The sequence below is a fragment of the Neopsephotus bourkii genome, unplaced genomic scaffold (genome assembly GCF_033783945.1).
Source record: "Neopsephotus bourkii isolate Nb327-2 ecotype Australia unplaced genomic scaffold, CSIRO-AGI_Nbou_v1 NB_1139, whole genome shotgun sequence".
Lineage (NCBI taxonomy): Eukaryota > Metazoa > Chordata > Aves > Psittaciformes > Psittacidae > Neopsephotus > Neopsephotus bourkii.
Genome location: NW_026901625.1, coordinates 3,414,025 through 3,440,547, shown reverse-complemented (window position 1 = coordinate 3,440,547; position 26,523 = coordinate 3,414,025). Strand labels below are relative to the sequence as shown.

Genomic DNA, 26,523 nt, shown 5'->3' with positions numbered 1-26,523 from the left:
CTGAGAAAGTTGGGGCTGTTCAGCATAGAGAAGACTGCGTAGAGACCTCATAGCAGCCTTCCAGTATCTGAAGGGGGCATATAGGGATGCTGGGGAGGGACTCTTCATTAGGGACTGTAGTGACAGGACAAGGGGTAATGGGTTAAAACTGAAACAGGGGAAGTTTAGATTGGATATAAGGAGGAAGTTCTTTCCTGTTAGGGTGGTGAGGCACTGGAATGGGTTGCCTGGGGAAGTTGTGAATGCTCCATCCCTGACAGTGTTCAAGACCAGGTTGGATGAGGCCTTGGGTGTCATGGTTTAGTGTGAGGTGTCCCTGCTCATGGCAGGGGGGTTGGAACTGGATGATCTTCAGGTCCTTTCCACCCCTAACTATTCTATGATTCTGTGATTCTAAGGTGGAATAAGGGAGGAAGTGCGGAGAGCCTGAGTGTAACTCCAAACTAGGGCAGGAAATGCACCGCACATAGTTTTAACCTTATCATCGAGGATGGATTTTAAGTGCTTCTTCAGTGACTCATAGTCCCTGAATGGGCTTGAAGGACTGTCCGCCTGAGAGGAAAGGCCAGAGAACTCCAGATCAGATAACAGGTTATTACAAAGCCCAGCATCATGCGAGGCATCTGCCAGGAGAGTGGCTTTAACCTCACACAGAGAAGATTTAGGTGAGATCTCAGGAAGCTCTTCCTTGTGAGGGTGCCCAGAGAAGCTGTGGCTGCCCCATCCCTGGCAGTGTTCAAGGCCAGGTTGGACACAGGGGTTTGGAGCAAGCTGCTCCAGTGGAAGGGGTCCCTGCCTGTGGCTTTAAGAACTGGATGAGCTTTAAGGTTCCTTCCAACCCAAACCAGGCTGTGATTCTATGATGATGATTTCTCCTCTTATTTATAACCAGTCCTGGCCAGTCTCATTCCATGGGTCTCACTGGGGACTGCTCTCCTTGGTGTGGTGCCTGCTGTCACCCCTGGTGACATGGGCAGGCCTCCAGCTCAACAAGGCAGAGCTGGCATTCCTGGCTCTTGCCACCATCTGAGGTGTGTTGTGAAGGTTGGTGGTTCCCTTGTACCTTGGCTCCCGGAGGCAGGTGGGGATGAGGGCAAGCAGAGACAGTGTGAAATGCACGTTATGGATCTAAACTAGCTGCAAAAAGCCCTCTCGGTATTGTGCCTTACATGAAAGATGCTGGTGTGGTTCAGAGGTTAACTTTTATCTTCAGCTCAGCTAGAAGCTGAGGAGTTTCAGTGTTTTTTAAAATACCAGAAAAGTGTAAAAAATGAGGACAAATTCTGGTCTGTGTTACATTGAGAGGGAAATTTAATGGAAGGCTGCAGAAGCTTCTGATATACTCTTGTGTGAGATTGGATAGAAATAGCCCAAAGAATCTCATTGCTGCTGCCTGGATTCAGCTGCACAGCAGAGAGCTATTAATGCTCTGTTTTCTTGCCTTTGGTCAATACATCTTGCGAGGCAGGAGGAAGCTGGATTATGTCTGCAAGTGTCCCAGTGTCATGCTATGTCGGATAATGAACTGGGGCTAAATTGGATCAGCTTTTTACTTGCCAGCCTCTCTGAAATCCAACAAGGAGTCAAGGGAGCAAGCTGTGCTTTCAGCCCCGGTGTGCCAAGAACAGAGCGTTTGCTCTGATAACCTGTGTGCTGCTGTGGCAGGAACCAGTATTAAGCAGCGAGAGCTATTGTGGAGATGGAGCAAGTGGAAATATCATTGTTAGCCTGGAAATGGTACAGCTCCGTTTTGCTTGGTGCTTCCATGTGCGTGGTCTGGTGCAAACCTGCTGTGGAAGGGAACAGGGGTGTAACGAGAGCAGCGGCTCACAGAGCTGCGCTAGTGATTTGCTTTTGACCTGATTATTTAGTTAATCCTGGTGGGTGAGGAGTGTGATTTGGGAAGCATCCAGGCTCTTTGGAGGAACGAAGAGAAGCCCCTTATGTTGGACACCTGAGGGTTTGTGTTTCCATGGAAATTGGGGGTTTGATCCAGAGTTACTAGAGAATACTGAAAGATCCCCCTGATATCAAACCTGGAAGTGGAGATTTGCTCCTCTCCTCTGTATCTGGTACCTGGTTGTGGTGTTTGCATGATGGGACATCCCCTTCCTTTTCCAGGACCCTAAAGGGTGTTTGCCCTGAGGAACAGCTCCCAATTGGCTCTGACCCATTCCTTGTGATGCTGGGATGGGATGGGAAGCTGAGCCATTCCCTGTGTGTGCACGAGGCATTCAGCCCAATGCTTTATTATGCCATTATAGATAAAATAGGAGTATCCTGCAGGATGCTCTGCGAGTAGGGGGGATGCAGGGGATGGGAGGGCGGGGGCACGTGGAGCTGCCCCAGCCACACCGCAGGCAGGGTGTCTGTATTTTCACTGGTGTTCCCAAAGCATAATCCCGTTATGGGCTGAGCGTCTGATTCAGCTGTCCTGCTATATGGCTAATCCTGCCAGCAGGAGCCGGCATTATCCCATCGCTGGGGGAGGTTCTCCAGTCCCTCCAGGCACTGGGGTCACTGGGGGTGTCCCTGCCCTCTTCGCCCCCTGCTGTAGCTCTGCTCCCCTCCCTTTGGGAAGCGGAGCCCCAGAAATCCTGGGAATTGTGTGTGTGTCCCCAGGAGCCCTGCAAGGCTGTGTGGGCCCCTTTGAACTCTATTGAGCAGCTTATGACCCCTGGGCATCACGGTGGGCATGGTGGGCACTCCATTGAGGCTGGCTGGAATGCAGGGAAATCCCAACTTTGATCCCATTGTCTATGTTTGGGGCTGCGGCCTTCAATAGTTTTACAGCCAGGGAGTTAATTTTGCTCCTTACCTATATGTTTGCCAGGTTTTAAATGCTGGTTTTGCTCACATTCTCCTTTATCTCAGGGAGTTTCATCCTCCTGCCATTGCTGGCTCCTTACAGGCAGGACTGAGTCTTGGTGGGGTTTATTTCACTGGTGGCTTCCTTAGTTTCTTGGAGCATTGTAAATACTCTTTAAAAAATGAGATTTCTACAAAATAAGCAATTTTAGTTGGTTTTGCCCATTTCTCCCCTGGAAAAAAGCAAAAATCCAGTGCTGATGGATAAAGAGTGTATCGATAGATCCAGTGATGAAATGTGAGGGTGCTTCTAGCAGCTGTGCACATCTAGGAGGAGGTGAGGAGCTCTGTGGGAAGCCCATGGCACCCAGGACACAGAAGATTCCAGGGCACAGCAGTGCTTGGTTTGGGTTCATTTTGCTCCTTTGGTTATCTAGCCCATCCCCTGAGCAGATGCCATGTTCAGCCTCAGGAATACCCATTTCATCACTCTCTTCTATAACCCGAGACAGTGAATTCGGGGTTAAAAGCCTGAAGGAAAGCTGATAAATGTGTATAATATAAACTAGAGAAGAGTGAAAAATTCGGGAAACACTGGAGAAAGTAAATACAATAAATTTGGGGAGACATTTCTCTCCCTAATTCAAGTTTTCCAGCAGCAGCTGCCCAGCCCTGTAACTCCGTATCATGTGTATATATCATATAGCTCAGAACTCCGTATCACCTCCAGAAGGTAATGGAGAGAGACTCTTGTGAACCACATCTTTCCTTGAGCTGAGCATGTGTAACCATGGCTCTTTTTCCACCCAGGGTCTCCCATGGGCTCTGGTGGTGCTGCTGAGGAGGGACAGATGCGCTGAGCTCTGCGGGCTCCTCCCCTGGAGCTCCTGTTATCACCCAGCTCTGCCCCTTGCCACGGGCTGGGTGGGTACCCCTGGATCCCCTTCGCCTGCTGCTGCTGCTGTGTGTTTATTTCTTCTTGTCTCTTCCAGTTTGGCTCTGCGGGAAGATCCCATTCCACATCGCCGTGCGCCAGTCCCGCTCCCGAGCCAGGCGGGTTGGGTTTCTGCATGGAGAGGTGGGAACCGCTCCGGCTCGGAGATACAAGGGCACCCACAGTCTGGGCTCTAGCTTCAGCTGGAAGAGTCAATGGAAAATGAGAGAGCAACATAAGAGAGAAGGTAATCGTGTTACTAACACTGCTGCCCATCCTGACTGACGTCTTTGGGAAGATGCTAGTAGGAGCATGGTATCCTCAGACACCTTCCACTGGAGCAGCTTGCTCCAAGCCCCTGTGTCCAGCCTGGCCTTGAGCACTGCCAGGGATGGGGCAGCCACAGCTTCTCTGGGCACCCTGTGCCAGCGCCTCAGCACCCTCACAGGGAAGAGCTTCTGCCTAAGAGCTCAGCTCAGTCTCCCCTCGGGCAGGTTCAAGCCATTCCCCTTGGCCTGTCCCTACAGGCCCTTGTCCCAAGCCCCTCTCCAGGTTTCCTGCAGCCCCTTTAGGCACTGGAGCTGCTCTCAGGTCTCCCCTTCAGGAGCCTTCTCTTCTCCAGGCTGCCCCAGCCCAGCTCTCTCAGCCTGGCTCCAGAGCAGAGCTGCTCCAGCCCTCGCAGCATCTCCATGGCCTCCTCTGGCCTCCCTCCAACAGCTCCAGGTCCCTCTTGTGCTGTTGCCCCAGAGCTGGATCAGGGCTGCAGGGGGGGTGCATGGGCTGCACAGCAGAGGGGAGAATCCCCCTCCTTTACCTGCTGCTCTGGGGGTGCAGCCCAATACTAGAATGGCTTATCCCTTGAATCCTGCGTGCTTGGTACCTGGTCATGCTGGTGGGCAGTGGGGCCATGGGCAGGCGATGGGCTGGCTGTGGCCACTGGGCTCTGGGTCCTTTCTGATGGCGAGTCCACTCTCAGGGCATGGGAGGGCTTGTGAAGATGCTGAGATGCCTAAAGGGCCTCTGCCAAGTGGCTGAATGCATCCTGCACAGCCCTGTTTACCCAGCAGCGCCAGGGCACTTAAGCCTGTTATGAGGGCAGGAGTTAAGCCGTGTTTACTGGCTGGTGCCTGACTCTGCTGGGGTGGCACCTGGCTGGGTGCCCGCAGCACCCAGGCTGAGCTCCCTGGGGCCATGGAGTGAACATGCCCCATCAGAGCAGCCCATGGGAGCGCGGGCCCCATGGGGATCCAGCCCTTGGCTCCCCACCAACGCACCTCCTAATAATTTTGCCTAAATGCTTTGCAAATCAGCCAGCAACTAATTTATCCCTGAAGCATTTTGGAGATGTCACTCAGAGAATGTTAATGGTGCATGATTCACGGGGTCCTGCGCGCTGTGCAGCGGGCAGCACACGGGGGGTCAGTGATTTATTAGGAGGGGGTCATCCCGGCTTTTAGCCCTCGCTTCCCTCCAGTGCAGCAGCACAAACTGGGGCGAGCGGAGCCATTTAGCTCATGAGGATATCGTGCTTAAAACTTGTTATTTTTGGATCGTGTTTCCAAGCCCCTTGTCGTCCCCCCCCCTGCAGCCTTAAACACGGTTGTTTATTGGAGCTGACAGTAGAAACACAAGCAGTTGTCGGTCGCTTCTGCAAGAGTAGTGTCTACCAGCAGTGGAATGAACATGACGGAGCCGATGACTAATACAGCTTTGAATTTTATATGCTTCCAGCTAACGGGTCCCATATGTTCCACTGCTGCAGCCCGAGGAGAGAGCCCAGGGCAGGAAGCCTCGCTGGCTCCAGGACCTGGCTCCGAGGAGCTGGTGCCCGGCTCTGCCCTTCCCTGTGTCAGGAATGGTGATGGGGCTCCCCCTCCACAACTGCTAATACCTAGCTGGAGCCATGCTGGGATGTGGTGGTGTGATCCAAGGCTTGGGAGCATGTGGACTTGTAGATCTGGGGCTGGCAAGCTTTGCAGGTAGCACCGAGCCAGATTTGATGGATTTATGAGGAGATCAAAGAGTTCCAATGCATCCTGGCCAACCTGGACCTCTTGCTCTGCAAGAGCCCGTTGTGATGAGATTGATCCGCTTTGCTTGGAGCTCCCTTCTGCAGCCTGTTGGGAGGACGAAGCAGCAGGGAGGTGGTGTTTCCTCAGCAAGATGCTGTGTCCTTAGAGCCCATGGGCTCTCACAAATCATGCTTGATGAAGATGCGAGCTGCTTTACTGCAAGAGGTACAGTGAGAAGCCAGGGAGCAGTGAGAACCGAGTCAAAACCGTGTCCTCCGGGGCTTCTGGCTGCACATTCCCATGTCTGCTGTGGGTGCCGCCAGCCCATGCACCCTGCCCTGCTGCTGGAGCAGTGGAGCAGCTCTTGGGAGCAGCAGAGGCGCTATAAAGTGAGCACATCACTTGAACAGGTCGCTTTCCAGGACCTACAACGCACAGAGATCACCCTGGAGTCATTTCCCATAGTGCTTACTGCTACCAGTGCTATTCCAGGGCTGGGCTAGGGGAAGGCTTTTGTCCTATTGTGTTTGTTTGCACAGCACTGGCTGGACCGCTGCCGCCTTGTTGCTGCTCGGGGTGTGCCAAAGCTCGTTGCAGTTGCTCAGACAGAGATCAGGATCCATCTTGTTCCTCTCCAAATGAAGAAGGAAGCAGTAGGAAGGCCCCTGCCTTTGCAAAGAGCCATCTGCGGTCAGTGGAGCGTTCCCACACTCTCGGCTGCGGTCTCACCTCCCAGCACATCTGCTCCTGCTCCTGCCCTTTGCCAGACTTGGCAGCCAGATGCTCCTTGGAGCAGCACCTGGGAATGCGGGCACAGAGGCAGGGCTGTGCTGCAGACGCTGTTTGAACAGGCACGCGGCGCGTTCCCGGGTGCCTGACTCCGGGAATAATCCCCCAGTCTGGGAGAGGTTTGGTATCCCCATCACTGGGAAACCACACAGAGCCTTGGTGGAGACTGGCATCCGGCCCCTGCTGCCACACACCAGAGCCCCGCGGCCGTGCCCGCACCGGCCATCTGCTCCCTAGGGAATTTTGACCTTGTGTGTTTTTAAACTCCAAGTGCAACCTGAGTCCAGAGCTGGCAAAACCAGCGGGGGGTGAGGGTGAGGGTGAGGGTGAGACCTTTCCTTTGGCTGTGTCCTTGATACCCATCATGTCTCGAATGCCGCGGGGCTGGAAGCACGGGCTGGTGTGTGCTGCCCTGGCTCCTCTCTTCTGGCTGCTGGAGGGGAGTTCGGCTCCAGGCCCTGCTTTGGTCTGGCGCAGTGCTGCAGCACTGATCCCAGTTTAAACTCCTTGCCATGCTGGGCAGAGGTGACCCCGGCCGCGGTGCTTCCAGGGGTGAGCTGCCAACCTGGCCCTGTGCTGAGATTCCCGTTCCGGTGTGTCCGGCTAATTCCCATATGTTACTTCACTCGCTTGATTAATCTGCCACAGAAATTCCTGGTATAAACACAGCTTTATCAGAATATTGCTCCAGGCCTGGCCTCTGGATTCCCTGCCAGCTTTTGCTGGTGTTGCACTTTTGCTCTTGAGAGGAAACAAACTGCCTGCAGAAAGTTATGGGGGCCACGTTGCCAAGCTGGGTGCTCGGGGTCAGCCCTGGGAAAGGCTGTGGGTGCGATGTACAGGGATCAGCTGCTTGCACCGGGATGCAGTGTGGAATGCTGGGGCCACAGGGATGCTTCAGTGTTCTGGAGCACGCCAGGAGCAGGACTTGTTACAACTGTGACCGTATCCCCCTTCCCATGGCAGGGGTTGGAACTGGATGAACTTTAAGGTCCCTTCCAGCCCAAACCAGTCTGGGATTCTATTGACAGATCTGTGCTGGCAGCATGGGTGCTTCAGACTGCCACCAAGGGCCAGGCTGGCACAGGGGACATGCACTGCTGCCTGCTGCAGCTACAGGAGCTGCTGGAGGAGATGCTGCTGCAGGAGGGTGAGTTCATACCCACTGTGTACATGGGCACATCACTGCTGTGCCAGGGAGGTGCTGCTCCGGACACAGGATTGCATCCTGCTGCCCTTGGCTGTGGCCAGAGATTTCCCTGTGTGCAGACAGGGCTCCACACAAGGTAGTGGGCAGATCTCAAAGTGTCTGTGGGTCATGATCACATTCCCATTAACAGCTGGTCCAGGAGATGCTCACCGGTGAGGAGCTACATTTAATCATGTGCCCTGTTAGCACAGGGGCAGAGGCTCATCCTTCTCAGGCTGAAGGCCACTGGGTTGATCTAAGTCCTGATGGCCATAGGACAGCACAGGCCATGCAGGAGGCACAAAGGGGATGGAAACACCCATTTCCCAGTTCACCACTGGGAAGTGATACCTGCTCTCCCAGGGAAAACTCACCCAGTTTTTCCTCATCAGGAGGCTGAAAGGTCCCAGGCCCCCTCTTCTCCCCTGCAGCCCTTCTGCAGCACTTCTCCTCCTTGCCACCTTTCTTTGGGCCTTGAGCCTTTCCTGAGCCAGCACCAGCTGCTGTGGTGGTTGTGGCAGCAGCACTGGGGATGGTGCTACCCAGCACTGGTGTCTTTAACACACGCAGGAGCCGGAGCTGCTCTGGAGCTCAGTGTAAGCCCATGCACAGGGTGAGCTGGATGTGCTGGTGCTGGCGGGCAGCACCGGAGCCTGTCCAAATCTGAGGCTTGATTCTCTCTCCCCCTGGCTTCTTTCCTTTGTAGCTAACGACAAACCAAGTCCATTCATTAGGAGGAGGAATCTGATCCTGCAATTGAGGAACGAGCGCTTCAGAGCTATTCTTAGCTCACTGAGGAGCTGCCTTAAGAGAGGCAGATTTTGTTTTCACAACCCACCTGGCAACTGAGAGAGTTCTTGTCCAAGGCTCTGCTCCTGCCCTGCGCTTGGGGTCCAGGCATACGGCAGGGAATTCACAGGGAGCCGTCTCCTTGCATCCCTGGAATCGCTTCTGTTATCAGATGGGAAGAACCAGGCAGTGCAGAAAGGAAGGGCCTGCCTTGTGCCCCTGATAATACTGTTATTAATCCCTGTGATAGCACCAAGGCAGCCTGTCATGGATAAAAGGCTGGGTGATGCTCAGAGAGACCCTGATCCTTTCCTTGCAGCTCTGTAGCTAAATGCAGGCAGCAGTAAGGAATGGGAGTCAGGGTCATGGAGCTGTTTGACAGAACGGGTAATACAGGGATTTGTGCCCAGTGTCATGCCTGGCAGTTGGTGGCACTGGCAATAAGGAAAACAGGCTGGGAACCGCTCCTGGGTGGATCAGTGGGTACCTGCTGCCAGAACATCAGAACAGAAAGCAATGGAGCTTTGGGAGCTCAGCCTGGGAGCTGAAGCTGCGGCTGCCCCATCCCTAGCACTGTTCAAGGACGAGGCTTGGAGCAAGCTGCTCCAGTGGAAGGTGTGCCTGCCCGTGGCAGGGGTTGGAGCTGGAGGAGCTTTAAGGTCCCTTCCAACAAACCCCAGTCTGTGATCCTATGGGAACCCTGCTCCTGGCTCCCTCGGGCCACCGGAGCTCCCCGCTCCCACCCTCGCAGTCCTCCCCGGCACGTCCCGCGCTGGGAATCCCGACGGATGCTCCCGCACGGACCCCGCCTGCAGGGGCGGCTCGGAGAGAGCGGGGACCCCGTCGGTGCCGGAGCTCGGGCGGGGACACGGCGGAGGCCGGCACGGACCCGCAGCGCTACCTGCTGGCTGCGGCCCGGCGGGAGCGGCGGCCGGGGCGTGCGGGGGCCACGGCGAGTACCGGGGGATGCAGGGACCCCCCTGCGCTGTGCCCCGCGCTGCCGCTCTGAGCCCCGGCTGTTAGCGTGCCTCAGTGGGGAACATCATGAGCTGGTGGGAGACACTGAAATGCTGCTTTGCTGCCTAAATAACCGTGCTCTGGGTTGCCTTTCACGACAAACGGCTTTTGAGGGGACCAGAGATGCTGAAGGACCAGGGACATACCTGCTAAAGCAAGTTCCCAAGGGGGACTTGGGCTTGCCTGCCCTTCAGCCACAGGGAGGGTGGGCTTTGGTTTGCCCCATGTTTTCAGCTACAGCAGGAGCTTAACTACAGTCTATTTAACACAGAGTTAGTGATGCTCATGGATGTGCACAGTTGTGTGTGAAGGAGCTGCTTGTTTCTACCAATGTATCTGCTAATGCGAATAACCAAAAGTGTCCCAGTTTCTATTTCCACAGGCATCCCCTGACCCCCTCAAAGGCAGGACAAACTACTGCAGCTTGTCCCACTGCAGGCTCTGTGTTGAGTGCACTGGTTTTGCTCCCTGGCTGGGACAAGGATGCTCCAAGGATGGACCAAGTCTCTTGTGCAAGGTATTTTTCACAACAGGCCTTTTTTGGGCTAGAGCAGCTGGGGAACATTTCAACATATAAATTACTCTTTTCCAGCTACTTTGGCAGAGAGAAGTTCATAATATAGATTCTTTTAAGGTTTTAAAGAGCTTTTATCTTCTTTTTTCTTTCTGTGGAAGCAAAAGTCACTTCCCACTCTCATGCTTGGTCCTCTGAGCGGCATTCCAGCTGGGATGGCTCTCCCACACCCGACTCCATCCCGCTGTCAGCGCACTGTCCTCCGCTTGATCTTCTTGGAGCCTTTCAGAGCCATAATCTGTGTTTACTCAGAGGTGCACCGTTAACCGTTCCTCACTGGTAGTCTAACGTCTGCAGGAGATAAAACCTGCCCATGCACAGCGAGGGCACACATGGGAGCGCGTGTGTCCGGACACGTCTCCATCCCGTCTGGTCCAAGGTAACAATTTGGGTCTTTCACCCAGGGTGCTGTGGCCAGGACCTGAGCCCTCCTCCACCTCATCCTGCCCACTGTAATAGAAGGAGACCAGCGAGGAGGGCTGGGGAGAAGGTGGCTCTGGGGTCCTGCTCTCCCAATGGGAAGACGTGGATCTGGGGCAGGGATCTGCCTGCCCAACAGTCCGCAGCCATCACTCGCAGGCGTGAGCTCTGTGTTTGTTTTTGTAATCCCCCTTTCTCTTAATTGTGATTTTAGTGGTGGTGAAAGGGGCTGGATTGACAAGCCGTGCAGACGGAAGGGCCTCTGGGCTGCCCCGGAGTTTACATTTACAAAGGACACAGAGAATAAATAGAAGACAGTGTTTAGAGTCCTCTGTAGACACTTCAGACTTGCTTATAATTCTGCAGCAATTCCATCACCTCCAAAGTGATTGATGCTCTCTATAAAGTCTTGCCTTAAAACATTTTCCTATGTGTCAGGGGGAGAAGTTTATTACACTTTACCGAAAGGGCAGGATTTGTGTGGAGCTGAGGGCTGAGCCCTTCCCAGCCCCGTCCTCAGGAGGAAAAATAATCCAAGTGCTGGAAAAAGAGAGGCTGACCCAAAGCACGCCTGTGGTGTGCTGTTAGCCGGGTCTAACACTGGGTGTTGAAAGGGAGCTCTCCATGGGTGCTGCAAGCAGGGTGGGAGTAACAGGTTTTCATCACGTTGGGTTTTCTCCTAGAAGCTTATCTTTTCATCCACTGGAAACACCAAATGTACCTGCTTTCAGCAAAGGGGAAAGCGTATTTGTCATTAAATCACCAAATATACTGAAAAGAGACTGCTTTGGGGATGGAGCTGCTTGAGTTCTGCCCAGATTACAACAGATCACAGGCTTTAGGTCTAAACTTCTATGGAAGAAGCTTGGGGGAGTGGTTTAAGATGGAAAATTCAGGGCACAGTTATGCTCTTTCTCCCCATGGCAGATTATCCCTGGAATGCTGCACCATGGGGCTTGACGGGGAGCTCAGCTGCCCCCAGGGCACTGGTAGCAAAGGCAGTGCAGGTGAGTTCGGGAGCTTGGATGCTTTTCCACATGTAGATTCCCCAGAGCCCTTGCTGGAAGCCAGGTTTTCCTTCCTGCCCCAGTGCACTGCTTTAAAAGACAAGGAAAAGCTACCTGAGGAGTCACTTGGTGTTGCAAACATCCCAAGTGGACATGGTGCAGCCACCATCCCATAGCAGGGGGTTGGAACGGGATGAGCTGTAAGGTCCCTTCCAACCCAACCCATTCTGTGATTCGATGACCATAGTGGTCAGTAAAACACCAAATTCCTTTAAATGCTTGCTCTTAAATGCTCAAACCAAAGCACGCTCATCCCTGGCTGTGGAAATACTGAGCAGATGCTCAAGGGAGCATTGTTTGCTGAACTGCATAGCTCGGTTGCCTGAAGCAACACATGCTCAGTGGCTTTTGGTGGTGGCACTGTCATCAGCCTGTCTGGTTGCTGTGTTGGCTGCTTGCACCAGACTTACTCCCTGGCTGTAGAAAGCAAACTGGGGGGGGTGCTGACGTGATGCTGACGGTGCTGGCAAGGAGCTGGGGTCTCTCCTGTCCCACTCCTGTCCCTTAACATCACTGGGATCTGGGCTGTTTGTGCCGTCGCACCAGCTGCTGCCATGCAGCCACAGGCACTGATTTATCACCAGACCCACTGGCAAAGGGATTAGCTGTGTCTGGCTGCATTTATTCTCTATTTTGATGTTTTAGGGTGAACCTGATGTTAGCTCAGCTAATTGTCTGTTAAAGACTCAGCTCCTTCCCTGCTTTCGTGCTTGATTCACCTTTTCTTCTTTCCTTTCCACAATGGCCTCAGGTAAAAGACAAATTGCAACACATAAAAAATGACCCCCAGTCACTTAATTCAAACCAGAGAAGATAACACCAGGCTGGATGCAGAGCTGGATTTATGCTTTTCTCTCCAAAGGAGCCCTCTCCTCCAATGATGCCTGTTGACTGGGGCGAGCAGCATCTGAAGCGAATTGAGGGTAACCTTTTGTCCTGCACAGATCTTCCAGCAGGGTTTGCTGGTCCCTGGGACATCTGCGAGCCGCATGTTGGATTTTGGCAGCCGCTGAGCCCATTGTCAGCCAGTTCCATTGCATTAACTGGTAATGGATAGAAAGACGTCTGCCAAATCGGCCCCATGCACGCGGAGCTGCGCGTGGCTGAGAGCATCTCCCTGCTCTGCCCAGGGGCACAGGGATGGTGCTCAGGGCAGCCCGGTACTCACGTTAAGGCCTTTTCTGATGTGTTCATCAGTCTGTTTATCCACCCCAAGCTGCAGCACTTGTTCTTGCCTCACCTCTGAGTCCTGGGTGTGTGCAAGTGCCTGGGCAGCATCTGGGTCTGACATGGGGAGGAGCTGGGAAAGCAACCAGCATCTCACCCTGCCTGCTAAGTCGAAGGGATTTGGGGTTTCATGTGTCCAACAACACGGAAAACCGGGAATGATGCAAATCAAAAAGAGGAACTGGGAATCTGAACCTCTGGCTTGCAGGCGGTTGGACCAGCAGCTCGGGGATGAGAAGTGAAATGTCAGACGTGATTCCTGCACTGCGCGCTGGGGCTTAGGGCGTTGGTGGTCAGTTTTTCCACGTTTGGAGGTGTTCATGCGTCAGTCACAGCTGGGTCACTGGGACAAGGTCCCTCTCACGCACCGGTCCATGGTTCCTGGGGGTGAGGACAGGGTGGACATGTGGGTTCCAGTCCAGCAGAACTGAGGTTCAGGTTTACTTGCAGGGGGAGATGGGAGGCTGTATCCCAGCCCTGTTCCCTGGGAGCAGGCAGATCCTGCACCTCAAAGTATCCACCGTGGTTGGAAGGATGCAGCTCAGACTGTTGCAAACAGCTCTTGGCCAGCTCTGCAGCTGGTCCCGGGTAAACACCAACCATTGGCTGCTCCTTCCAGGGAGCCCTTGCGAGGCAGCGAGCTGCAGCCCTGAATCAGGCCATAAATCGCACACTTCAATGTGGTTTCATTTGGATCCTTTGACGTTCGCTTCTTTTCTCCGGCCAACATTCCCCTCCTGCTCCCCAGTGCCAGGGGCTGGTTGGTTGGCTGCTCACACCTGCATGTCCAGATGCCACCGCGCTGGTGCCATGGATCCACCATAGGTGATGGAGCTGCCCGGCTCGGTGCATTCCTGCAGCTCTCTGCACTACACGGGGTCCCCCTGACACATGGGCACACAGAATGCTAGTGGGGGACCCTCAGCCTGGTCCCTTTGCTGCAGGGATTTCTGCACGATCTGTGTATCATCGAAGCGATGCATTAAGTGATGCCAGGTTGAACAGAGCCTTGGGTGAGATGGTTTAGTGTGAGGTGTCCCTGCCCATGGTGGGGGGGTTGGAACTGAATGATCTTCAGGTCCTTTCCAACCCAAACTATTCTATGGGTCTATGATTATATTAAATAAGCAGCATCAGGCAGGGAGGCTGCTGCAGAGTGGAAATGGGGTTTGTTCTGATGGACATCACCAGGCAGGGTGGCATCACCGACAATGGCAAGGGCACAGGGCTGCACTTATGCATGGGGGGCAATTCCCTCCCACTTGGGACTCAACATCAGTGGGGCATTCCCTAAAGCATGAATGTCACACCTGCAAAACCTCAGGCACAAGCACGTGTTGAAGAGAGGCCACTGACATCCATGTCGCTCTGTTGCCCTCCTGGCCATCCCCTTCCCTTCAGTTCAACAGCTCATTTTCTGATTTATGATCGAAAACATAGGAGACCAAGGAGTGCAATCAGGACACTTTATAAAACATTTAATTGCATTTCATAACCTCTTCCCATAAACCATCCACGGCGTGTTTATAAACTTCCCATCTCTTGTTTCCTGGCTCTCACAGCAAACGCCTGTAGCGCTGTGGCTGCTGCAGTGATACCTGGGGCAGCACCGACCGCAGCTGCAGCCATGGAAGAGCCTGGGCTGCTCTGGAGCTTTCCTAGGGTAGGAGGGGCATCAGGAGCTTGGATCCTCCAAGACTAAACCCCTGTTTGCCAAAGATATGCACCAGAATGAAATGAGCCCCTGAGCTGCGGAGGTAGCAGCATCACTGCAACCAAGTGGTGCTGCGGAGGTAGCAGCATCATTGCAACCAAGTGGTGCTGCGGAGGTAGCAGCATCACTGCAACCAAGTGGTGCTGCGGAGGTAGCAGCATCACTGCAACCAAGTGGTGCTGCAGAGGTAGCAGCATCACTGCAACCAAGTGGTGCTGCAGAGGTAGCAGCATCACTGCAACCAAGTGGTGCTGCAGAGGTAGCAGCATCATTGCAACCAAATGGTGCTGCTGGGATGGTTTGAAGAGGACCCTTGTGGGCCAGTGCAATGCACCTACAGCCCAGCAGTGCAAAGGCAGCGGCACAGGACTGGGATTGTGTGAAAGTTGTTTTAGTGCTCATGGACTCAGTCCTGTCGGCTTTACAAACCTCCCCATGGAACCTTGGTGCAGAGCTGGGCCCTGCACCCATCTGCAAGGAGGGATTGGGCAGAAAGCTCCAGACAGTGGCCATTGTACTGGCTGCTTTGCTATCATTGTCACCTTCTCCAGGAGCTTTTCCTCAAGGATAAGGACTGAGGCAGAGATGCTTTCACCTCCATCCTGATACGTTCCACTGACAGATGACCCAGCAAACAGTGAGCTAGAGGGGAAGGGTGTCCTCCAACAACCCTCCTCACCTTGGCCAAGCTCATCTTTCTCCTGCCCCGATGCTGCTTTTGCTGTCACCTCTCAGAGACACCAGACCCCATCTCCATCAGCCCATCCATCCAGCCCAGGGAGCTGTGATTTCCTGGTGTCTGCTCGGAGCTGTGACTGTTCTCCTTAGGCCTTGGCTAAGAAATCCCTGCTCTGTTTATAGCTTAGCAGATTGCTGCTGTTCTCCGCTGTATTTGGGGGTTTGTTTGTTTGTTTATAGCACAATAGGAGCACACTGGAGGTCGCATGAGACTGCAGCACTCAGCACAGTGCCTCATTGGTATGAAGGAGAGTTTCCACACAAAAAGCAATGACAAAGTAATGGTCTCATCCCCCCGGATAGGAAATGGGCACAGATAAGTTATATCCAGAAGGTCAACAACTTTTAACCTTCAGCTGTTCAAATCCAAGCCTCTTTCCCAGGAAGTTCAGCTGCAGGCAGTGCTTTGACCAAGGAGCTGCAAGAGGATGCTTCATGCTCCATTGCTCCATGCTCCCTGCTGCATTGCTCTATGCACCATTGCTCCCTGCTCCTTTGCTCTATAGCTCCATGCACCATTGCTCCATAGCTCCATAGAGGACAACAAAAGCCTCCCTCCTGGGGCTTTGGGCTGCTGATGAAGGGTGAGGGCTTACCCGGCTCAGCACAGCACTGCAATAACACTGTAATATTATCAGCAGCAAATGGCCTTCAGTGTGTCACTTATAGGAAGCAGAAAAACAAACAAACCCTGAATAATAGCCCAAACATCTCTGTGGAACTTGCAGCTTTCTAACTTTATTTAAAAAAGAAGGGGAAAAAAGTCAGTTTTTCCTGTCAGAGAATAGCTATCATCACGCAATGGCACTTCGGACTATTATAAACAGCAGTGTCAGTTTATGGGGCTGAAGATGTTTCCCGCAGCTTTCCCCTACATGGTGGGCCAGAAGGAGCAGCCAGGCTGAGCCAGGGCCTGGGAAATAAGGGATTAGTGCCTCAGTTCCTCCCAACAGCTGGGGGCTGAGCTGGTCTCCTCAGCCATGGGCATCACTCGCATAGGATGCTCCTCACCAGGGATGCGGTCCCCCCATCATGGCTCTGAAGCCTCCCAGGGCCAACCCTGTTCTGTCCCTGATCTGATCCTCATTTTACCCCAGACTCAGCACTTTCGCTGCTTGTGGCTGTGTCAGACATGAGGCTGTAAATCAGAGCCCAGGCTGGTGTGGCCAGGCCTTGCACAGCCACAGCAGCAGAGGCAGAGGGTGCTTTGGAAAGGTGGGGAGGAATTATCTGGGCAGTGAAGGAACCACCCTGGTGCGTGTTGTCGTTGTTTGCCCTTTGCTGCACTCTCAGTTACAGTTTCCTGTAGGTTGAACCCACCTCCCCTTGTCCTGTCCTTCTCCAGCATCCCTTTAGGCACTGGAGCTGCTCTAAGGTCTCCCCTTCAGGAGCCTTCTCTTCACCAGGCTGCCCCAGCCCAGCTCTCTCAGCCTGGCTCCAGAGCAGAGCTGCTCCAGCCCTCGCAGCATCTCCATGGCCTCCTCTGGCCTCGCTCCAGCAGCTCCACGTCCCTCTGACACACATCTGACGACAGATGCGCGTGTCCTGCCAGAGATGCATCCGTGCACCATCCGCCCCTCTCTGCTCCCATTGTGCTCATGAAGAAACAGGTCTGCTGCAGGCCTGCTGCACAATACAAAACACAAACGATACCTACTTCATTCTGCATGTCCAGGGCTGCAAAACACGTGCTGTAGCTGGATTTCTGGCGCTCGCTTTCACCCCTGCGGTCCCTTACCTGGCAGATGGAGCGTGTAAGACACACCCTGCAATGCTCTCACATGGAGCTGCGGAGGATTTATAAGATCAGTACGTGACTGACAGATAAGGGACTCCCACAGAGCAAAGATGAGAGGGGGGGAACCAGAAAGATGAATGCTTGGACTCAAGTCAAGGAATTTGCAGCCCCTCTTGTTGAGGCAGGTTCTAGGAGAGAAGTTGCCAAATGAACCCAACACCAGCGAAACGCTCCTCAACACAGGGTTGGGGCAGAGATGGGCTCATAAAAACCAGCCCCCGAAAGCCCCGTGTCCCACCCTGGTATTTATGAGATGCACACAGAGGGTGTTGATAGCAGAGGCGTTTTTTGTAAGTCAATAGAATGGAAAAAGAGCTTGCACTTGGTGAGGAGGGGTGGTGGCTCTGAGCGCGGCGAGGGCCATGATGGAGATCATTCCATTGTTTGAAGATTTCCATAACTCACTGTGCTTAAGCACATAAAAATGTAGACGTTCTGGCAATAAAGTTTGGGTAATTTTTGAGCAGGAATCAAAAATCTCTCCCTCGTGCTCCCACCCCATTTCTGCCTTTTGTTGTTGCTGCAGGAACCTCCCCCCCCAACTCCACCCCATGGCCTCATGCATGGAAAAATGTCTTCAATAGAAACCTCCCAGCTTCGCGTTTTCCCATCTGCAGCATCCGTGCCCAGCCCCGGTGCTCCTGTGGGTGTCACAGCCCGGCCTGGCCCGCAGCTCTCACACACAGCCATGGGGAAGCTGAGGATCACCTTAAAGCTCATCCAGTTCCAACCCATGCCATGAGCTGGGACACCTTCCACTAGAGCAGCTTGCTCAGAACCACATCCAGCCTGGCCTGGAATGTCTCCAGGGATGGAGCATCCATCACCTCGTTGGGCAACCTGTGCCAGTGCCTCACTACCCTCATTGTAAAGGATGCCCTGGCCTGTTGCAGGTCACCGTGAGCAAGGTGGCAGCAGCAGCACCAGTGCTAGGTTCCTGCTCCCACAATGCAGGTCCCTGCAGTGAACACTGCAGTCAGCAGCTCATCAAGCCCTGACAGCCCGGTGATGGGCGCTTCTGCTGACCTCTTGTACTCGCCAGATGGAAAGTTTTCCATCAAAAAGCTGGGTGATTGGTTCTGCACTGCCCTAGGGATGGGCAGGCTCCCTGATGGTTCTGCACTGTCCTAGGGACGGGCAGGCTCCCTGATGGTTCTGCACTGTCCTAGGGATGGGCAGGCTCCCTGATGGTTCTGCACTGTCCTAGGGACGGGCAGGCTCCCTGATGGTTCTGCACTGTCCTAGGGATGGGCAGGCTCCCTGATGGTTCTGCACTGTTCTAGGGATGGGTAAGCTCAATGTGGCTTAGTGCCTGGATCTCCCCCTGCCAAAGCCAGCTCTGGTGCTGGCTGCTCCTGCACCAGCCATTTCCTCCCAGCTGGTTCCATGAAGTATTGAGTCCAAATATTTTCCTGGAAGAACAAATTTGACTGACATCCCCCCCCCCCATTGTTTTTTCCTATAGGAAACCAACCTCCTGGTGTGTGTGTGTGTGTGTGTTGGGGGGGTGTTGTCTGGCTGCTCCCGGTCCTTCCTGGGCTGCACAGGCAGAGGTACCCATGACTGGCACAGGGGCTCTGCATCCCTGTGTGCATCCCCTGCGCTGCAGTTCCTGCCCTGGTGCTGGGCTGCTTGGGGTGTGCTACATGGACCAAGGCTTCCAAATGATGTGTGACTGAGAGCAACCACCACCTCCACCCAGTGCTGGTGTGTGTGTGTGTGTGTGTGTGTGTTAGTGCTGATCACGACTGACATTACGAGAACCAGATGATGGCAGAGCCAGGAATGCGCTGGCCCATTAGTCACTTCAGATAAATAGAGTCATCTGTTTCAGCACTATGAGGCCTTCTGGGATGAGCCTGGAGCAGCAGCACAAAGCTGCAAGGACCTATAGTGGATGCGAGGCAGGAGATTGAAGGGCCGTGGTTGATGCACACACGCATTGGGTCGCTGTTACCTTGTCTTGCACCATGCTTTTAGCCTGCACCAAGGATGAAAACACCACAGAGACTTCAGCAGTGGAATGGGGCAGGTGCTGGTGGTGCGGAGCTGGATCACTCCCCTCCTGTGGCCCATCACTGCTCCACTTATGCCTGGTTATTTTCCTTCCCCTCTTTCCCATTTTCCTTTCTTTCCTTTCCTTTTTATCCCCATGAATAACGTTATTTCCCACTTTGACGCTTTCCAGACCCCCCTGGGAGCCTGCCCGCCAGGAGGAGGAATGGCACAAGAGGAAATACATCTTCACAGCCTCGGGAGAGGAGAGGGCTGGAATCCGAGCCCATAAACAGCGTTGCTGCGCAGTGAGCAAAGGCAGAGCAGGTTGTGCTCTGGAGAGTGTAACTCCACCTCTGCTGCTCCTCTTCTGCATGAAGGAATACGGAAGAGAAGTGGAGCCTGCTTGTTTGTCCCAAATCCACAACTCCCAGCGCATTCTTCTATGTCTGGGATTGCCAGGATAACCCATTCAGTTACCATGGCCAGCACTGGGATGACAACAGTGGCAGAGGAAGCTCCTGCAGCCTGCACCGTCCTGCCCCAACACAACTTTTATCCCTTCACCTTTTCTTTCCGACTCACTGAGCAACAACTGTCATGTTTTCACTCTCCCCCCCAGCCCTGCTCTACCTCAAGGATTAAGCTTTCATCCTTCATGATGAGCTTCTCCCCCGGGCAACATTTTCCACGAAGAAAAAGGAATTTCTGGGATTTTGCTTTTAAGAGATTATGTTACTGAGCATGTGTGTGTTTGTGCCGCGGTGAGGAGCTTTCCCACACACACACGGGTGATTTGTCACATCCTGGGGCAACGCAGGGAGCTCTGGTGCTCTGGGGAGACAGGTCCCAGCAGCTCATGGCCCTTCCTCCTCTGGCATCCTGTATCCTCCTCTCCCCCAGGACAGTGGTGGCAGGGCATCTATGAGGGCATCCGTGACCCTGGGACCACTGTGCTGGTGCAGGGTGATCCCTCTGGGATGGGGATGCAGGGTGGGAATGTGGTCAGGGAATAGGTTCACTGTTTCAGGGTCGCTGCTGTGATCACAGAACCACCAGCTACCAGTGCTGTGTGCATGAGGCTGAGCTGCTGTGACTTGGTGGTTGTCCCCATCCCCAGCACCGTTGTGGTGCTCCCATAGGGCTCATGCAGAGCTGGGACCCACCTTCTCCTGCTGCGGGGCAAGCACTGACCTCGCTGTGCTCTCGCCCATACTTACACGAAACCTCAGCTACTTACAAGGAGCTTTTACCACGCCTGGAGGCTTGGCGCTGAAAACGTTTGGCTGTACAGTAACTGTTGAACAAGGTCGTGCTTTCGTTGGCAACAGCTCTTGTTATTAAACCCTTTTCGGGAGCTCATCTAAGCCCAGCAAATTAACATAAGGGAAACGCCAGAGCTAATGTCGACCGACCAAAATAATCCCGACCTGTGGTTACAACAGGGAAGACATAAACACAGCCTGGGGAGAAGAAGCGCTGCGTGTTCAGCTTCAGCATCTGAGCTGCTGCCGCTTAGAGAGCAGGCCAGTTTGGCTAGGAAAACACCATAGGGTAGTGACGGGACTGCTCTGGGATCACCCAGGACCTGGCTGCACCCTGGGCATGGGGAGAAGAGAAGCAGGACCCCCTGAGAGCAGTGAGATCCCATCCCCATTCACATCCCCCAGGGTGCTGCAGCCTTGGGGAGCCGGGGTAGCGCCTGGAACCGGACCTCCCCACCCAGCACCGCCGAGCAGCGGCTTCACCCGGTGACTCACGGCTGAGTCAGCCCCTGCTCAGCCTCCGGGCCTTAAATACCGCTTGTGCTGGGGGCCGGTAGGAAGATAGGTTCCTGTGGTGGTGAGAGGCTTCCCCATTGCTCCAGATGCAGCCGGTACGTGCAGTAATGAAGCTGCAGTGACCAGTGATGGCTCACGCTGGATGCTCGAGCATGGTCCTGCTGCTGGAGCAGCTGCCGTGACCCTGCTGCTGGGAAAGAAAACAATCACAGGTTCCCATTGCTCCTCAACACGTTGTTCTCCACTGTCCTTTAGAAGTCAATAAATACGAGTGGATGGCTCTGCAGAGCTCAGAGGCAAATGGGACTCTACATTGAGAAAAGGCTCTGAAAGGCATCTGCAGCCCGCAGATCCGCTCCCCAAACCAGGCGCAACAGTAGGTCAGTATCACACATGCAGACACACACTCCTGTGGGTATTAAAGAGCCTAAATCTGATTAAAGCCTTTCTATCCCCACCAGTGGTCAATTCCAGAAACCAGCTCACCCAGGAGGCCGAATTCATTTCATCCCTGAAGTCTAATTAAAGCCATTAGTGTATTCCTTGTCTTTCTGATAAGATCAAAGCATTCCAAGAGCCAGTCATTACCTTATTTTCAAGACAATTATACATCGTAGAGCATCGATTTATTCTGCCTCCAGCTGTATGCATTTATCTCTGTCCATCACCAGGTAATCGGTTCCATCAGACAGTGCTCGCTGTGATGGGTTTCTTTTTCACCCTCGACTGCAAATCAACATCTGAGGCAGCGCTGGGTATCTAGACCCCAACGGCCATGGTGGGACATGGGGTATGTCCAGGGTACTGTGGTGGTGCCCAGCAATGACCTGCTCCTACAGAACCCGTCATAGTATCAACTAGGCTGGAAAAGACCTTTAAGATCATCAAGTCCACCACTAAACCATGCCACAGCACACACTGGGGCTATGGAGATGTTCCTACAGCACACTGGGGCTATGGAAATGCTCCAGCAGCACACGCTGGGGCTATGGAGAAGTCAGGATGGCCACCCCCCAGAATGCTGATCCTAGGGCCCTTCATCCTCACTTCCCAGCCATGGTTTCGGGCAGGGCTGTGGCTCTGCAGAGCCACAAAGGTTGCCCTTGTAACAAGGACCCATCACTGCCCCAAGACCCATCCTGGCACTGCTCTGGCTCACCGGGACCACAGGCTCAGCACCACAGGAGCCGGGCAGGGCAGCGAGCACGGGGGGTGCTTTCCCCTCACATAAACACATCTCCAGCAGCTCACGGCCCCTGCAAGAGCAGAGCTGTGAATTTTCATCTCTCAGCTAATCAACTCGCCTGCTAGTCCAAACTTGTCAGGAGCTTTATCCCTGCCCTGCCAGCCTCCTCCCGGCCCACGGGTGACAGGAGACGTTCCCATCCCTCCCTGACACACATCCCGCTGCTACAAAAACAAACATCCTCCCGATGGCCATCCCTCCTCGTCAAACCGCCCTGACCCCTGCAGTAACATCTGCGCTGCGCCCATGCCCGTCCCGAGCACCAGCCAGGAAAGGGCCGTGTTTATGGAGGGGACGGCAGAGCCCTGCTCCTGCCCACAATGGGGTTTATTAATCGCTGTGCTCCCTATTCCTCCATGACAAAGCATTAATCACAGGCCGGGGCTGCGCTGCCCCTGAGGCTCCTGCAGACAAGAGGCAGCTGTGGCCCCGCTGCGCCCAGGAGGACGATGGGCTGCCCCAAGATGTGCTTTTGGGAGGCTCAGCACGGTCAGGACAAGCTTCACACCAAAGAGCAACCATAAACCCACCTGGGACCCACTGGTCCTGTGCCCTGCTTGCTCATGGTTACGCCGTGTGTTGGTCGCGGTCCATTTGGGCACCGTGCTACACTGCAGTAAATGCCCCCAGTGCTGTGCTCCTGCATGGCCATGGGCAGCTCTGGCTCCAGGCCCTCCTGGAGACCATCCTCCAAGTCAGCAGAACTGATTTGGGGGTTGCAGCCCCATGCATCTGGTCACAGTTCACCATTTCTAGGAGCCAGTTGCAGATGCTGATGGCAGCAGATCCATCCCCGGGCTGGGTGAGGGGCACTGCTGGACAGTGTGGGGCTTCCTGGGGGGCTCTGCTTGTGGCATGTGGGTGCATGGTGAGCTTGTGGCCAGGCCTGGTGAACGTGCTGCTCCTCCAGCTCTCTGTGAGCAGCACACAGAGCTACTTCATTAACATGTAAACAGCTCTTGGACTCCACAAGTAGTGAATTCCCCTCTTGCCTTTATAGCAGGATGAAAACCATCAGAATCAGCTCTTCAGCTGGATTCCTTCTTCCATGTGGTGCTCTGAAGCCATTCACCCCATGGGAGGGAGCCCTGCATGACCTGAGATTTGCCTGGTCCAGGGGAACCAGGACCAGAGCATCAGCCTGCATCCAGCCCCAGTTTCAGCTTCCAAAGCATCACCCAGTCATGTCCATCATGGCTCTCCATGGAGCTGGACATCCACTGATTCCTAATAGCTGAACCACATTCGCGCTGTCCAGTCACACACTGGTTTTACAAAGGCAGTTTGCAATCCTGAGGGTGAGGACAGGAGCTGCCTGTGACCATGGAGCAGGTACAGACACACGGGAGGATCTGGCACCAGGAAGCTCCCACCAGCAGGATGCACAAACTGGAAGCAGAGGACTGAAACCCGGGCAATTTCACCTCCAAATCCAGCCCTGTGTTTGCTGCTTTCTCTGCCCTCATCCCAAAGGAGATGATTGCCCCCAAGCCAACTTTCCCAGCCCCTTTAACCTGTTGTTCCTGCCGCCATGGTGGGCTATTGCCCGTGGCTGGCAGCTGATGGGTGATGAGGCCGCGGCAGTGATTGCAGCACCTGGACGGCACCCAGGGGTTATCAGCAGTGGTGGCCGAGGCTGAAGCAGCAGGGCAGGAGCGCGGGGTGAGCAGCCCTCAGCTTCTTGGCATGTTTGCTTGTGCTAAACCCGCACCGTGAAAGCTTTTCACAGCAACACTCAGTGCTTGAAGCCTTCCTTGGCTGCGTGCGCCCAGCCGAGGGTGAGAGCCAGGCCTGGCTCGCGGGCTGGATTGTGCAAATAAACCACAGGCACCACGGCTGGGATGCTCCAGGGTGAACGCACACCGAGGCATCAGCTCTTTCTCTAAGCAGAGTGCTGGTTGGAGGAGCTGGGCACAGCCCTGCATCCCCAAGGGATGCTCCCCAGAGCTGTGATTACACAAAATGCTCACCCAAGCCCTGCTCTCACCACCTCCTGGCAGAGCCTCACCAGTACCCACATCCCCCAGTACCCCACTGCAGACCCCTGTGTGGTTTCTCTCCCCAGCAATGCAGTTCATTGCCGCACTGCTGCTCCAGGGTTTTGCTCACCTCTGGGTGTTTCTCACCTCTAAGATGCTCTATAGCAGCTTTGCTGGCCCCATAGATGTCTCTGCATGGGGCTGCTGCCCGCCCTTGGGGAGAGATGTGGACACATGGCTGCCCCAAACATGTGTTAGCTAGACCCAAACAAATCCATCCCTGCTTTGACAATTAACTTAGCAAACCAAAGCGTGTCATGCTTGATAGAACTTGATTGTTTTGCTGAGCCAATTCAGTTACAATTTCTCTTGGTGTTTCTGTGATTAGTCTGCTAACAGGGGAACCACCAAGCATCAAGCGCAGTAGTGATACGCAGCACCCCTGCACCCCGTGTCCCCAGCAGCACAGGCTCTGCTCTGGGCTGTTCCAGCTCTGCTTGCAGGGGTTTGCAGCCAGGACAGGAAGGTTGGAGACCTTGGCAGGACTTGCCATGTATGGCTCTGGGGTACCACCATGTTTTCTTAGGGTAGAGACTGGGTGCCAGCGCCTTCCTCCAGGGCTGGCAGCACTGTTAATACCAGGTTGGACACAGGGGCTTGGAGCAAGCTGCTCCAGTGGAAGGGGTCCCTGCCCGTGCAGGGGTTGGAGCTGGAGGAGCTCTAAGGTCCCTTCAACCCAAAGCAGGCTGTGAGGCTGTGGGTGCCGGCTCACGACACCGCACTCACCCTGTGCCCGCCGCGGCGAGGCGCCGCTCCCCGGCCCGTTCCCGGGCGCAGGCTGCCCTCTAGCGGCCACCGGCCGCAGCGCACGGCCCTGCCCGAGCGCACAAAGCGGAGCTCCCGCGGGCCGGGAGGGGTCGGGAGCGCCCGGGCATGGGCAGCGCCAGAAGCGGGGCTGGGAGGCGCTGGGCACAGTCCGGGCCAGGGTGGAGCAGTCCCAGCCGCAGGGTGCACTGAGACCGGATGGCGCAGCCCTGAGCAGGACTTGGGGGTGTTGGTGGACAAGAAGCTCCCCATGACCTGGCTCCAGTGTGAGCCTGAGAACAGACATCCCACCACTGTGTGCTGAGCTGCACCCCCAGAGCGGGAGCAGCAGCTCAGGGAGGGGATCCTGCCCCTCTGCTGTGCTCTGGGGAGACCCCCCCTGCAGTCCTGATCCAGCTCTGGGGCAGCAGCACAAGCGGGACGTGGAGCTGTTGGAGCGAGGCCAGAGGAGGCCACGGAGATGCTGAGAGGGCCTAGGAGCAAAGCTCCTCTAGTGGAAGGTAGCCCTGCCCATAGCAGGGGTTGGAACTGGATGAGCTTTAAGGTCTCTTCGAACCCAAACTGTTTTATGTTTCTGTGCAACCCCTCTGCTCTGTACACACACATGGCCTCAGCTGCCGTGGCACATCAAGGCAGAGCTCACATGGATGTGTTTTGGGAGGATGAGCAGATGCCTCCCTTGTGTCTGCAGGACTGACTCGCTCCTTCATGCAGTTTGTGGCTGCAAGCAGGGACCAGGTTCAGCTCACGGCACTAGAATTGGGTTTAAGCCTCACCCGCACGCTGAAGCTGGGAGTAATGCCCTTATCTATTGTACAGAGCATGGCAGATCAGAGGGCAAGAGGAACACGGTAGGGTGGTGTTTGTAAAAGGGCTTGTTGACATACCAGACTTGGGCATGGATGTTCCACCTCTGCTGCTAGGAAAGCAAGCAGGGCTGGAGCCCAGGCACACACCCATTCCCAACACTACCTTGGCAGGGCTCCTCAGCTCCAGTGGTGAAGGTGGTTACAGGAAGGAAGTGGCGCTTCTTCAGTGGCTGCTGCTTTTGGCTGCACTGAAGCAGGTACCTTCACTCAGGCAGCACCCTGCAAAACGTCATCCAGCCAGAAGAGATGAACCAAGGGCTTCCTCCTAGGCTGTTGAAAAACCTGTTCAACTCACTGATGCAAAGATAAGAAAATCAGGTCACTACTGAGCTATAAATAAGGGAGATGGAGCAGCTGAGGACTGCCCATCTCCAAAGGTCTCTTCCAACCCAGACCATTTTGTTATTCCCACTGTTGGGCTGGGAGGCACCTGGAACAGCCCCCAGCTCCCCACAGAAGAAACGTACTGGTTCTTCACATGGACACACTGCATCCCAGGGAAAGGAGCCTATTCCATAGCCAGTGTCTTTCACAGGGCTGGGCCACTCTCACCTCCCTCCCTGTGGCACAACTGAGCCGTGCTTCTCCCACATGAGAGTGCCGACAGTGCCAAGGGAATTTCCAGGACAAATTCTGGATCCTGCCTCGAAAAAAAGGAAAATCAGTGCACAGGAAAACCAGTTTTACTTAAAAATGCCCAAAAGCCCCAGGAGTTGGGTGCTGTGCCCCCTGAACAGACACACACACACACA

At 54.6% G+C, this 26,523-nt stretch overlaps 1 protein-coding gene across 1 annotated transcript in view; it reads left to right on the top strand.

Moving 5' to 3' along the window:
* The window catches only part of RHOC (ras homolog family member C), a 415,761-nt gene that overhangs the window by 83,274 nt on the left and 305,964 nt on the right, over positions 1–26,523 (top strand). The window lies entirely within an intron of this gene.